The sequence below is a fragment of the Myzus persicae genome, unplaced genomic scaffold (assembly GCF_001856785.1).
Source record: "Myzus persicae strain clone G006 unplaced genomic scaffold, MPER_G0061.0, whole genome shotgun sequence".
NCBI classification, from domain to species: domain Eukaryota; kingdom Metazoa; phylum Arthropoda; class Insecta; order Hemiptera; family Aphididae; genus Myzus; species Myzus persicae.
The window spans coordinates 249,872-262,890 of NW_019100947.1; positions in this window are offsets into that span (position 1 = coordinate 249,872).

A 13,019-nucleotide genomic window follows, 5' to 3' on the forward strand; every position below is an offset into this window, starting at 1 on the left:
AATGACTATATTATAGTTATCATAATCATTCCCTTTCGGTTATGAATGCGACATAATACCATAAAAATCACAGTAAGTCATTGAACAAAAGAGCATCGATAAAAATTGCAATTCTATGTTCTCTATATCATTTTATTTTACCATTGATTACATATGCTATAGAAATCCATTTTAATATAAGAGAAATCGTAAACGACTTAAAATAAAAAATAACTTAATCTGAGTTCTAAATTTTAGAGGGGTAGTGACCCATCAACTGGCTAAAGTATATAAACAAACTTATAATATAATATTATGTATTTATATTCTTCACGCATACAGGGTTTTTGAAGGGCGCAGACTACAGTCGATGATGTAAATTTGAACGATTTCAATGGATTATAGACGCTGTGAAAAATCATTTTCAGTTTAATGAAATGTTAATAGGTAAAATATGTTTGAATTGATTTTACTTGTGAACGTCCATGAGTAAAGGCAGCAATATAGAATTAAGATTATTTTACTTTTTAATGCAGTAAAAGTCTAGTGGACAAAGAATTTTGGTAATTTACTTGCCTGATATTTGAGGAAGGTATTGCCAAGGTTGACACATGCCAACTATACGATTATGATACCTTATAGTTAAGTACTTCGATTATTATTAATTGCTCATGCCTATATGGTGAAAACAAATCAACCATTATTGAGGGAAAACTAAAAGTTATCATGACAAAGTTCTGAAATAAAATTTTTAAAACGTTCCATATTATTTTCAACTTACAATAATGGATTACGTGTCATAACAGATTGTTATTGATTTAAAATTAAATTGTATTATTTAACATCATCTGTGCAGAATATAAAATTATATTATCTGTACATATATGTATATATGATTACACGTATTATATCTACGAAATGCCGTATACAGTTAGATACATAAATAATACATTTTCGTACACTTAATATAAATTATGATACCAACTGTTCGAACAAATTAAATCCAAGTATAAAAAATATTTTTTTTTAAAACCACTTAACGAAGTAATATTAATTTTACATCCAAATTTCAATTATTTTACTTGAAGTTTAAACAATATTTTTTGTTATAAAAAAATTGACTACGAGTATCAAACGGTTTAAAAATATAATTGAAATGGCAATCAATATTTTAAGCACATAATTATTGTGAATATAGTTTAAGAGGTTAAATTATACTCGTATAATTGGTATTATTTCATTTAGTTTTTAAATTGATTTTTGTAGAAAGTATAGGTAAATTATGATATCGGATTTGTTTGTACACACCAAAATATGATTTTATGCATTTTGAAATATGCTTAAGATCCATGTTTTCAACCATTTTAATTTTTATACCATTTAAAGAGCTAATTTGACAATACATACTTTTTTTTCAAATGAAAACCTTTTTTAATTAAAAAATAATTTTTTTGAAAATATTGATATCACTAAATCAAAATTTAAATTTGTAGTTTTAAAGTTTTTCAAATGCATATACTAAGGAAAATGGTCCTTAAAAATGGTTTCGCAAAAGTATACATTTTACAATTTTAAAATCATCATAGCCACCATATTTTTCAAACACATCATCATGAATCATTACAATAAGTTAACTAACTCAAAAACAACCATTTTGAAATGTGGTTTCACCAACAAAAAGCAATTATTTATTCAACAATTTAGAAAGAAACGAGTGATTCTAATTTTAAAAAATCACCTCTGCACCATACTTCTTAAATGGCTCAGAAGATCTAAAAGCATATTTCCTCAAAAAAATTTAAAAATTCCAAAAATCAGAATTTGAATAAATGCATTATAAATGAAAAGAAGGTGAGCATTCTTGGTGAGTCAACCTGTATGCAATTTACCAAATTGTACACCACAATAACACATCACAAAAAAGACAGCACAAGGGCATTTGCGAGTGTACGTCGTTAAAATAGTAATTTGTTTTCCAAATTGGCTTCTTATTAGTTTTCCCTGCTGTCTGCGCTATGACGTTGATTAATAACCCATATTACTGTAACGAATAGCCAGCAACATAATACGTAGTATTGTAGCAAATTATATTTAAATGAGAATTTTTTTTTTTTTTCGTTTGTTGGATATATCATAAAAACATTATTTGTCGATTTCGTCGGGGGAATAAAATACACAATAATACAATAACATGATAATAATAATAATAATAACAATAATATGAAACATCAGAATCAATAATAATACGACATAATAACAATATAATAATTGCGTACACACAGGCACGTAAAACATTATATTGTTCGTACATTAAAATAATTCTCATAATATCATTATAAACGTGTGTACCCGTCAAGTACGTGTGCGGTATGCGCATTTATACTGCGCCATAGGACAGCATTATATCGTGTGCATACTTAATGGACAAACGATTTTGAATGGCAATGACGCACGTGTCAACGACAGTTGAATTCGAATTAGAGGCGGTGTCGGCGTCATACGTACGGCGGCGTGTAGGTACTTATGCCCGAAACGGAATACTGCTGGCGATAAGAATAAAAAACGCCCCTCTCGATTAATTTTTTTTTTTTTGGTCTCCAAAACCGTGTACATAGTGTGTACAAAAATAACTTATGTTTGCCGGCGAATTTCCGGTACGGTGTGGCCAAAATATCGCAGGACAATAATAATAATAGGTATCTGCCTACCTATATGGTATAGGACATGTGTGTACATGGTATACTGAAGTTGTTGTCACTCGTTGTCGTTACTTGTTAGTTGTTATTGACTTACTGCGTATACACACACCGATCGACCGAAACAATACATTTTGATCGCGGCTACGATACTACATGCTATACAGTCGAACTACTCGACGGTGAACAAAGTTATCCGCAAAAAAAAATCATTTCATTTAAAACAAATACTGTATTCGAAACCTGCATACAGACGAACCATGCAGGGATTCAATCAAACATCACTAAAGACAAAATAATAATTCAATCATTATCGGGTAGGTAATCTGTGTTACTGCTAAAGTCGTCTGTGTATGTATGGACCGTAGTACGGTGGTACAGAAGAAAATATCGGTAATTTGCATGCATCATGAGGCATTGCAGCTTGATAAAATATGGTAATAATACTCATCATTTTTGCATCGTGACCGACATGGCTGACTTTTGGTATAAAATTGAGTAACTAATAATAGTACGTATATTGTATGATTGTAGCTGGGGTGACCAAACCGTTTACCGCCTCGGATAATTTTAAGACCAGAAAGATTTTCCTAAATTTTCTCTAGAAAATTCGCTATACAAAAATGTACTATACTATATTGACCAGGCGAGTGTAGAGTATTCCAGAATATCCTCGGAACCTATTATTATTAACAACGTCGACTCCACAATAGTTATAATGTTTTTAATCTAATTTTGTATGCGGCCCGCGGAATTTTAATGCATTTTTAAAATGGCCTGCAAGGCAAGATTGTTTGGATTGGCCACCTTTGTACTACAATAGTATAGTATAATACGGTGATATTGAATTGAGTCCATGCTATTTTTGTGTTTGAATTGAGTCCAGGTTATTATTATAATATCTTTGAATTAAGTCCGTATAGATAAAATGTCATAACTACCTACCTACCAGTGGCAATGATGTTGCACCCTCCTCCCCCCCCCCCACCAATGTTCGGAATGATTTTTCAGTAACAACTAATCGGACCACTAATAGTTGGGAAAGTTTTCACTCAACATTAAATGCCTTTTTTCATTCGGGACATTCAAATATTTTTATTCTTGTGGACACTATTCTGGGAATACGGTCCGATACGTATATAAAATTAAGAAGCAAAACAAAGATACTACTGAAAGAAACATTAGTAAATTTTATAGTAAATTTTTACGGGAGCAGACAAACAAATATATAAATAAGCAAATTCGCAGATTTGACTTTTTAAAGTCTGCATCATTTAAATTGTTACCAGCCACTATATAATTATTGACGCTAATAGGCTGAAGGGACTCAACTCGAACAGCCTAACAGTATTGACTGGACTTAACTTCGATAACCCAAAAGCATTTGCGGGACTCAATTCAATGTCAGCCTTAAAGTAAAAGCCATTTTTTATGTGGTTTTTTAATCGGCCCAAGTGTAAAAAGTCTAACTTTTCAAATATTGTATTTTTAAGTTTTAACTTGAGCAAACTATATTACACTACCGGATTACAATAATAATATAATGGATATATTGTAATGTATAGCAAGATGTATTCAACGTTTTAACAACCCAATATTGTTTTGCAACTATCCCTTAAACTTCTTTGTAATGTAAGTGTATTATTTAAAATGTATTTGTAATGAATAACAAATATCTTATTGGATCATAATGAGTTAAATAGAGTTTGTTCTCTATTAAAAAGTATTCGTTATTAAAATAATTACTATTAAACGATTAACTATAAACGGAAATACGTCCAATGGGCAATGGCCGCATGTGATGACCGCATGAGTACGTCTGCTTGATTTTGTGATTTTTTTTATTGTTTAGACATTATAATATTATGATGACCATGTAGCCACGTAAAAGTAAACGTAAATAATGTGATGTATGTATGCTGACACCTATTGCCGAAAGTTAGTTTTGCCTATGACGTCTATAGGTACCTAAATAAATTAATTGTTGGAGAAATTTTTTGTTAGTGCCTACTTGTATGGGTGGGTACTTAAGCTTTAAAAATAATTATGTCACTTACGTTTCAAAAGACATCGAACCTCTGGATGTAAACACGCAAGTCTAAAGGACTAAAAAGAAAGTTTCTCGATTTCACACTGATTCAGTTGGTTTTATACGTACCTATAAATATAGGTATTATGCATAGTAATATTATGATTTATCAAGAATTTCGTACATCGAGTTTTTGCATTCGATTTAAGTCTTAAACAGTATTAACAATACTGCAGATAATTACCACACTCACCCTTGCAGAGTTCACAATTCTTTATCTTATACCACATGTTAAATGCTAATATAATTTATATTTTGTACACATAAATATAATGAACACATAGCCAATCGTATTCAAGTTATCACACAATTTCAATATATTAGCTGCACTTACATTCGTTCGCTTGGAATACCGGTTGAACATAATTTTTAAAACATTATATAATACTTAATTATAATATATGTTCTGCAGAAAATATTTAATATTAACATGCGTAATGTTGCAATTAAAAAATGATTTTGATACTTGTCTGGTTTATTTTAATTATTAAAAATATAATTACAGTATATTAAGACAAACAAATAATTACCATGTGCATAAATAATTACAGAGGAGATTAACATATTATCATGTTGTTGTTGTTTTAATGTTCAGAAAAGTTGTACTCGATACGTCATTATTGCAGCACATGTTTATTTCAATAAATAATTGAATTTGATCAACACGTGTTCATACTTCATACATAGCAAATACAGTCAGTACATTATAACCTAAAATGCGAACAACATTGTGCACGAAGCGTGTTATGTAACTGCCTAACTGATTGAATACAAATTAATAAGACAAACCTCGAAGACTTTAAGGTTAATATACGCGAGTTCTGAGTCCGAGAATCAGTCCAAGCCGAAGAATAAAAAGTAGGTGATATGTCACATATTGAAAAGTAGTTGGTAAAAATGTAAAATATTAATACAGCCATAAAGGTTATCTTCAACCAATATTATATTTATACGTCTTATTGGAATTTTTCGAATTTACATATTTAAACTTCAAAATGTAAAAAAAAGACAAATTTACGAAATAACCAGCCATTATATTCAACTTATTACAACATAAACCTATAATAATATCATAATATTTATAAATAATGTTTTATATATTATTGCCTATTAAAAGCAGTTGGCGACTTAATGACTTCGATGTGAATGAAATCAGAAGTAGTTGTATTATTTTTAGTGCGAATACAACGTGAAATCATTTCATGCAAATAATACAATTTCGCAAGTATATCTACAGTAACTCGGCACCTATATAAGACTTAATTATTATTTACGTACCTATTTATAAAATAATCATAAATTATTTATATGATCCGAAAACCCCTTAGGTAGGGTATCTGATAAACATGTAATGCGATCTAAAAAGATTAATTACGTCGACTTTAATTTTATAGTTTTTGACTAGGTAACTGATGTAACTGTAGAGTGAATTTGAAATTTATTATTGTTCATAGTTTCATACCTTTATGAAAAGCTAAGCTATTGATTCAAATTTCTAACGATATTAGGATTTAGGAAATATAATGATTTCATGATTTCGCAAATATCTAAGCCCACAGAAATAACAAGGTAATAAGTCATAGAGTATGACTATAGTATTATAATTAGCAATAGGTAATAACACATATAAGCAAAAGTCTAGAAATAATTAATATATAAATTCACCGCAAATTACATTAATTACAATAAGTGTGCATCATATAATAGGTATGGCATTCGGTCATTTATTATAATCTTAGCTCTCTGTCTACATATGGTCATATGGATACATATACCATGTATAATATTTATTTAAAAATATTACCAAAGTTAAATATGAGGTACTTACCCATAAATTATCTAATATCTTACAAATAATTAAAAACCAAAAACTTTCTTATAACATATTATTGATATGTCTATATTCAGATTATATAAATACGCAATGAGTGTTTTTTTTTAAATTTAATTTTAGAAATATTCTTTAAGAAACCCAAGTAATTTATAATCGCACATTTCCATTACAAAATAACTGTTTTGTTTGGTTGCCAAAATATTTTTTTTTTAACGTTATTGCATTATTAAATGCGTTTAATTTAATTGCAATATTGAAATAAAACTTATGAAAACGAATTATTTACATTTCATGACAGAGAAGGAATTATATTTTGTCATAAGTCATGACGTAACATTTAATTATTGCTGAATAAGTAGTTACAAAATAGTCGTGTTTAAATGTTGTAAATACAGAAAAAAAATCATTGTCTAACTTAATAGATTAAAAAATTATACATAAACAATACTTTAATTTAGAGCAAAGTACAATTATTTAGTAATAGCATTTTATCGAGATGGAATGAACCAAGTGCAATTTTGTAATTATATTAATTATTACTTATTTGTAGTAATGTATGTGATGTATTAGGAATAGCTTTAATAGGACTGGTATTTCAAAGAACTAAGCTAACTACGCGATACTAGTTTTGTAACAAATCCGTTTCGTGTAGTTATTATATTGTCTGCTGACTGAATATAAGAAATAAATATACAGTTTTACTTTTAATTGTAGGCATTTTTGATATTGTAAGTTTTTAAAAAAAATGTTGAGCATTCTAAGGTCTTAGTAGCATATAAGTTACTTCTTAAAACGCTCATTAGTTAAAATGTCAAACATTAAATATTGAATGGTGTCCTACTGCTATACATTCAACTATATATAATAATTTAATTAAAATTTAATATTTTATGTAATTATATGCCATATGCGTGTATGCAAGTCGACAGTAATACATAGACTATAACCTTAATAATTATAAGTCTTGTATATTCTTAAGTGTTGTATGTATTTAAATCGCAATGTTAAAAAAAACAAAATTCCAGCCTAGAGAATCAGTCAGGGTATGAACGCAGTAGTAAGAACTGGACTGATAAAAAATTTGAAGCGCGTGCCAAAAACACGTACGTTGACAGTACGACGAATACAAATTGTTTAACTATGTATTTCTTTAGACTTAGGAATCGAATAAAATAAATCAATAATCTTAAATATTCACATTTAATTTATTTGATTCATTTATTTATTTTTTCACCGCTTTCGAAATGCTACTGGCTAGTTTCACTATAGAATTACATAATAATTAAATCATTTCATATGTTATTTTAGTATTTTCCTCATTCTTATAATAAAATAATATTTGTATACAGTTACGTAATGTAAATACAGTGGACGCCGCTTATAAGATTCACGGATATAAGGTTCAGTCGCTTATTAGACTCAAAATCGTCTGAAACGGTCCGGACGTATCCAAATACATTATAAAAAATTTGGTTATAAGACTCAAATTTCGTAAAAAAAATAGTAAAACATAAACATTTTTGGTTAAAATTTAGAATTAAATTGGTTTTTTTGCTTTATTATGTGTGTGTGTGTGTGTGTGTGTATGTGATTTTAATATATTTCCGGAATATTAGTTTATAACTCAAAACAAACCAAAATTACAATTTTTTTCCATAAATAATAAATAGGCACATTATACATACATTTTACATCTTTTATAATTTTTTGTTCATATATAATGTAATCATTTTTATATACACTATAATTTTAACTTTTTTAATTTATTCAATAATAAGTATGAAATATGTAATATGTATTATAAAATTAAAGCAAAATATATAGTAAAATAAAATTCATAAATATGTAATTAAATTTTTTCCACTTCACCTATAAGATTCATTCGGCTATAAGGCTGGTCCCAAAATGAGTTTTATAAGCAGCTTCCACTGTACTAGAAAATTAACTCATTTCCCAGGACCCAGACGCAATAGCTGGTTTAACTTAATGGGAAGGCTTCTGAGTTATGTTTCGTGATTGTGACTATCTATCGTGCAGCTGACAGTTCAACAATACAGCTACAAATATTAAAAACTAATAATTTAAGCGTTATAATAGCGTTTACAATTATTATAGTGCTCACTAAGAAAAAAAAATAATAAATGTCTAAGATCCCTTGACGTACAATAATATATTACAACGTACAGGCATATATTGAATGTTTTTCGTTTTCGGCGGCGTGCAGTATGCTACGTCCTACTGCAACTATACTGCATCACGAAGACGCGTGATGACAATAATAACAAAAATGATAATAACAACATAATGTGTTATTTCCGAAGACGGTGGTGAATACAACGAAGACAATGATCAATAATCGATTACATGTTACTAATAATATTGAACCATACATGTTTTTTCTCTTCTGTGTTTTTAAAACATCTGCTCTCAGTGTGCTAGTGTGTGTGCGTGTCATGTGTGTAAGTGTGCGTGTGCACGAGTTGATTGCCCTCGATAATACCGTTATGTGAACCACTGACATTCTTCCGTCGCAGCATTGCAGCCGCCGACCACCGGCCCTGTCGCGTGCTCTCATCCGCCATCGTAATATTCGTAAATCGTAGATTTATAGTTTGAAAACAATAGGCCAACCGACCATTTCCTTCGTACCTGTGTGTCTACAAACACGCACTCAATAATATGCATGTTGCGAATAATATTATATATTTTTTAAAAACGTGCGTACCTACACGCTCCTCAGAACTCGATCGACGACTCGCCCGATGGGTACACACAACAAACATCATCCGTGACGTACCTGTCGGCTGTCGTCGTGTATAGCGAATAACGATTGGTAATGTTGTTTCGGTAATGCGGTAATGAATAATGAAAACTATGACCATATAATATCATAAGTCTGAAGACTCGAGATCTTCGTTGTTATGGTGTCGCTTTGTCGGAAATGCCTATCCCGGATTGCAGCGTAATCGCCGGCCGTTCTCATTCAATACATTTTGAACGGGACCGATCGACAAAAAAATGTTGGAGTTTTTTCAGGGCATGGACCAGTAGCGCCTAACATACAATTTGTATTTTAGGGTCAGTATAAAAATTGCAGTGCATAGGTATATTTTACCGTCAATGCATCGATTTTTAGAGAAAAAAAACTCAAATGATTATTGATATGTGGCCAATATCCTGTAACTATATCGAGATTTTAGTGAAACATCATTATTTTACTATTATATCTAAAAATTAAAATATGAATTTCAGTAATAGGCGAAAACAAGTTTTCTATATCGGTACGGACGGTACCTATTTATCGGCCTAATTGGAAGTGAAATGGTGATTTTGGTGATATATTAAATTGTTATTATAACGTATTTTATGTGTATTAGGTGTATATGAATTATTATAAGTTTACTAACTATTGATGTATATTCTATAAACATTGGAAAAATAGACAAACAACATTTTTTATTTAATCTGAAAAATTCTATTTATTTAAATTCTATACTAAATAATATTTATTAATACAAATTTTTTTTAAAGTACCAATACTACTTTACGTATATTGAATAATATTATAGTAATAATTTATTTAATTGTAATTATATATTTAATTATGTATATTAGATTACCTAATACCTATAAATGTTTTATTAACGTTCATGTTCATTATATTTAAATAAAAATAATGTTACGTGCTATTGAATAAAATAATATTATTAGGCTGTTATTTAATGCAATAATTGGTCTTTCAACCCTGAAACCCACAACTGTTGGTAGGTAGGTAGTATGTATCTTAATGTAAAGGTCTTTTCATAACACAATTGGTAAACTCCGTTTTGTTTATATATTACTTTTTAGTTTTTTCTGCACATTTACATTTTTGGTCAAAATTCCGTCTGTATAATATTATAATAGGTAGGTATGCATTATTTATATATACATGTGACATGCTAATCGTATAGTATAAAATAACTGTACCTACAGGTTTTATACACACCTATATGGCTCTATACATACCCAGCCATTATCATAATTTTTAAATATTTAAACGCAATTACCTGTTTTAAGTCTTAATATCTACGTATTATGTAATTTTATATTTAAAAATTAAAGATATAGATTACCGACTGTAAAACACAAGTTCAATACTTTACTTTTAAGATGAATTCTATAGCGTTTGTGTGCTTATATTAAAACGATTTAATCATCATGCATACAAATATGGATATAAATTTCTTGTCGTACCTAATAATATGGTCTAGTGATGGACAGCGCACTTGACTGGCTTACGTTGCCGTGGCGAGTCTACGCAGTTGATGGCGACGACGATTACATTTTATCCCTATTAAGATTCGATCTTATTAATATATAATACTCGCTGGAGTCTAGCAAAAATCGTGTTACTGTATGAGAAAATCTGCATGTCTCAGTTTAGTTCGTACATGTGTACGACTGCGTGTGCAGTACGTTATGTTTTTTTGAACAATGTCGGCCAAAAATGTCTATTAATTAATTGTTCAGTCTCGGAAACAAATACTATCACGTTCTTAAAGGAAAAAAGATTATTCATTCAAATTGACACTTGATGGTATTTTGCATATGACAGTTAGATAACGGCGTGAGACGATTAAGTTTGTAAATGTTATTGAATGATGTTTATATTGTATGATATATATATTTTTTTATTATTTACAACAATTATTGTTCAAACATTTACGTATTTATAATGGTATTCGGCAAATTACGTATAAACAGTGATCTACAATAAGTTTTGAAAATCTATTTACTCGTCTGTTATGATAGCTTATCATGATAAATTGCAAGTATTTGTTATATGGCGAACAGGCTTATAAGTATCGATAAAACAAATGAAAAATCAATTGTACGAGTATTCACGCGCAAAAACTTAATAATTATCTTATTGAAGAATAAATTAAAACTAAAAATTAAAAAATTAAATTAATTAAACGACTACGTTGGGTCGTAGAAATAAATTATGTACACGCCCACGCTCAAGTAAACTATAGGTATGTAAGAAAATCTACTTTATACTATTTTATACGATGTCGCTATTAAAAAATAAAAATAACCACTAATGTGATGAACAAAATACGCTTCTAAAAGCGGTATTCATTAAAAGTCATTAATTTCGTGGTCAGTTTTTACGATCGGTTTCATTTACTATTACTGTACTTGCCTAATTACAAAAAGATTAGCTTTCAAAGTATCACTCTTATATCGTACAGCATCTGATTCTCGCGAATTTAAGTTAGCTCGACGGGTTATTACAGACTTAAAATAAACCTTCGAGACGATAGCACTTACGCGAGAACTACGGCCATGGAATATTATCTATTATAGCCATGACATGAAACGACTTCTTTTAAATTAATATTTTATATTGTGGAAAATTATTTTAATTCAAATAATTATTCAAAATCACCTTCTTTTTGGTCATCACCCATTACCTATTAGTCGTTAGGATTAGGTACTCATTGAATCCTGAAACCCCCAAAAAATACCCCCGTCTATTAACCCTTATGGAAAATCCTTAATATTGTGTGAATTCAAAGTTGTATACCGTTGGTATAACTGTACAGTGTATTGTATATAGTATAATAAAACTGTAACAAGATCGTACACACCGTGTGTTCAACGGAAAACGATTCAACTCTAAATTTTGAAATTAATAAAAATATGTAAAGAGACGACGTTTAATCTATGATTTTTCTTTTTTAAATCATTATTGTTATTAAAATTTATAAATTTCCCGCCCTGCGTTTCTAACCTCAGGACACATTCGAATCTAAAGGCGAAAACCGTTCAAGAAGAACCAAAACTATTTTTTAAATAAATATAATGTATGTCAGAAACTCGTCTAACGTCACTCACGCCAATGTGGATACAGGTAGATGCCGTTTTAATATTTAAAATTATTATCTCATTTAATACCTAACCTATCCTGAACAGAGTTCGGTAAAAATCACATTTTTTGACATTAGGTTTTAACTTTAACTACGGTCAATGATATCGTTTATCTATTTCTCTTACTCTAAGGTAAACTTTCAAATAAAAATTTACCTCTAATAGAATGAGGTATACTAGGTAATTACTATTTACTATAATTCAATTCGATTTTACAATCATCAAACATGACCATTTGACATTTTTTAAGTACTCTTTTAACAAAAAAGTGTTAGTAGAAGTAAAATATTTTGAAAAAAAACAGCATCATTGTAAAATCAATAATACATTATTCACTTCATTCAAAGTTTAAAATTGAATACTATCGGACGGCGGCAAATGTCACTGCAGAACAATACAATTATTATTGAATATGATATTTGCCGCTGACTGCGGTTTCATACTAATATAAGAAGAGTGATGATTAATATTAGTACATTATATATAAGGTGACTCACAAAGCACG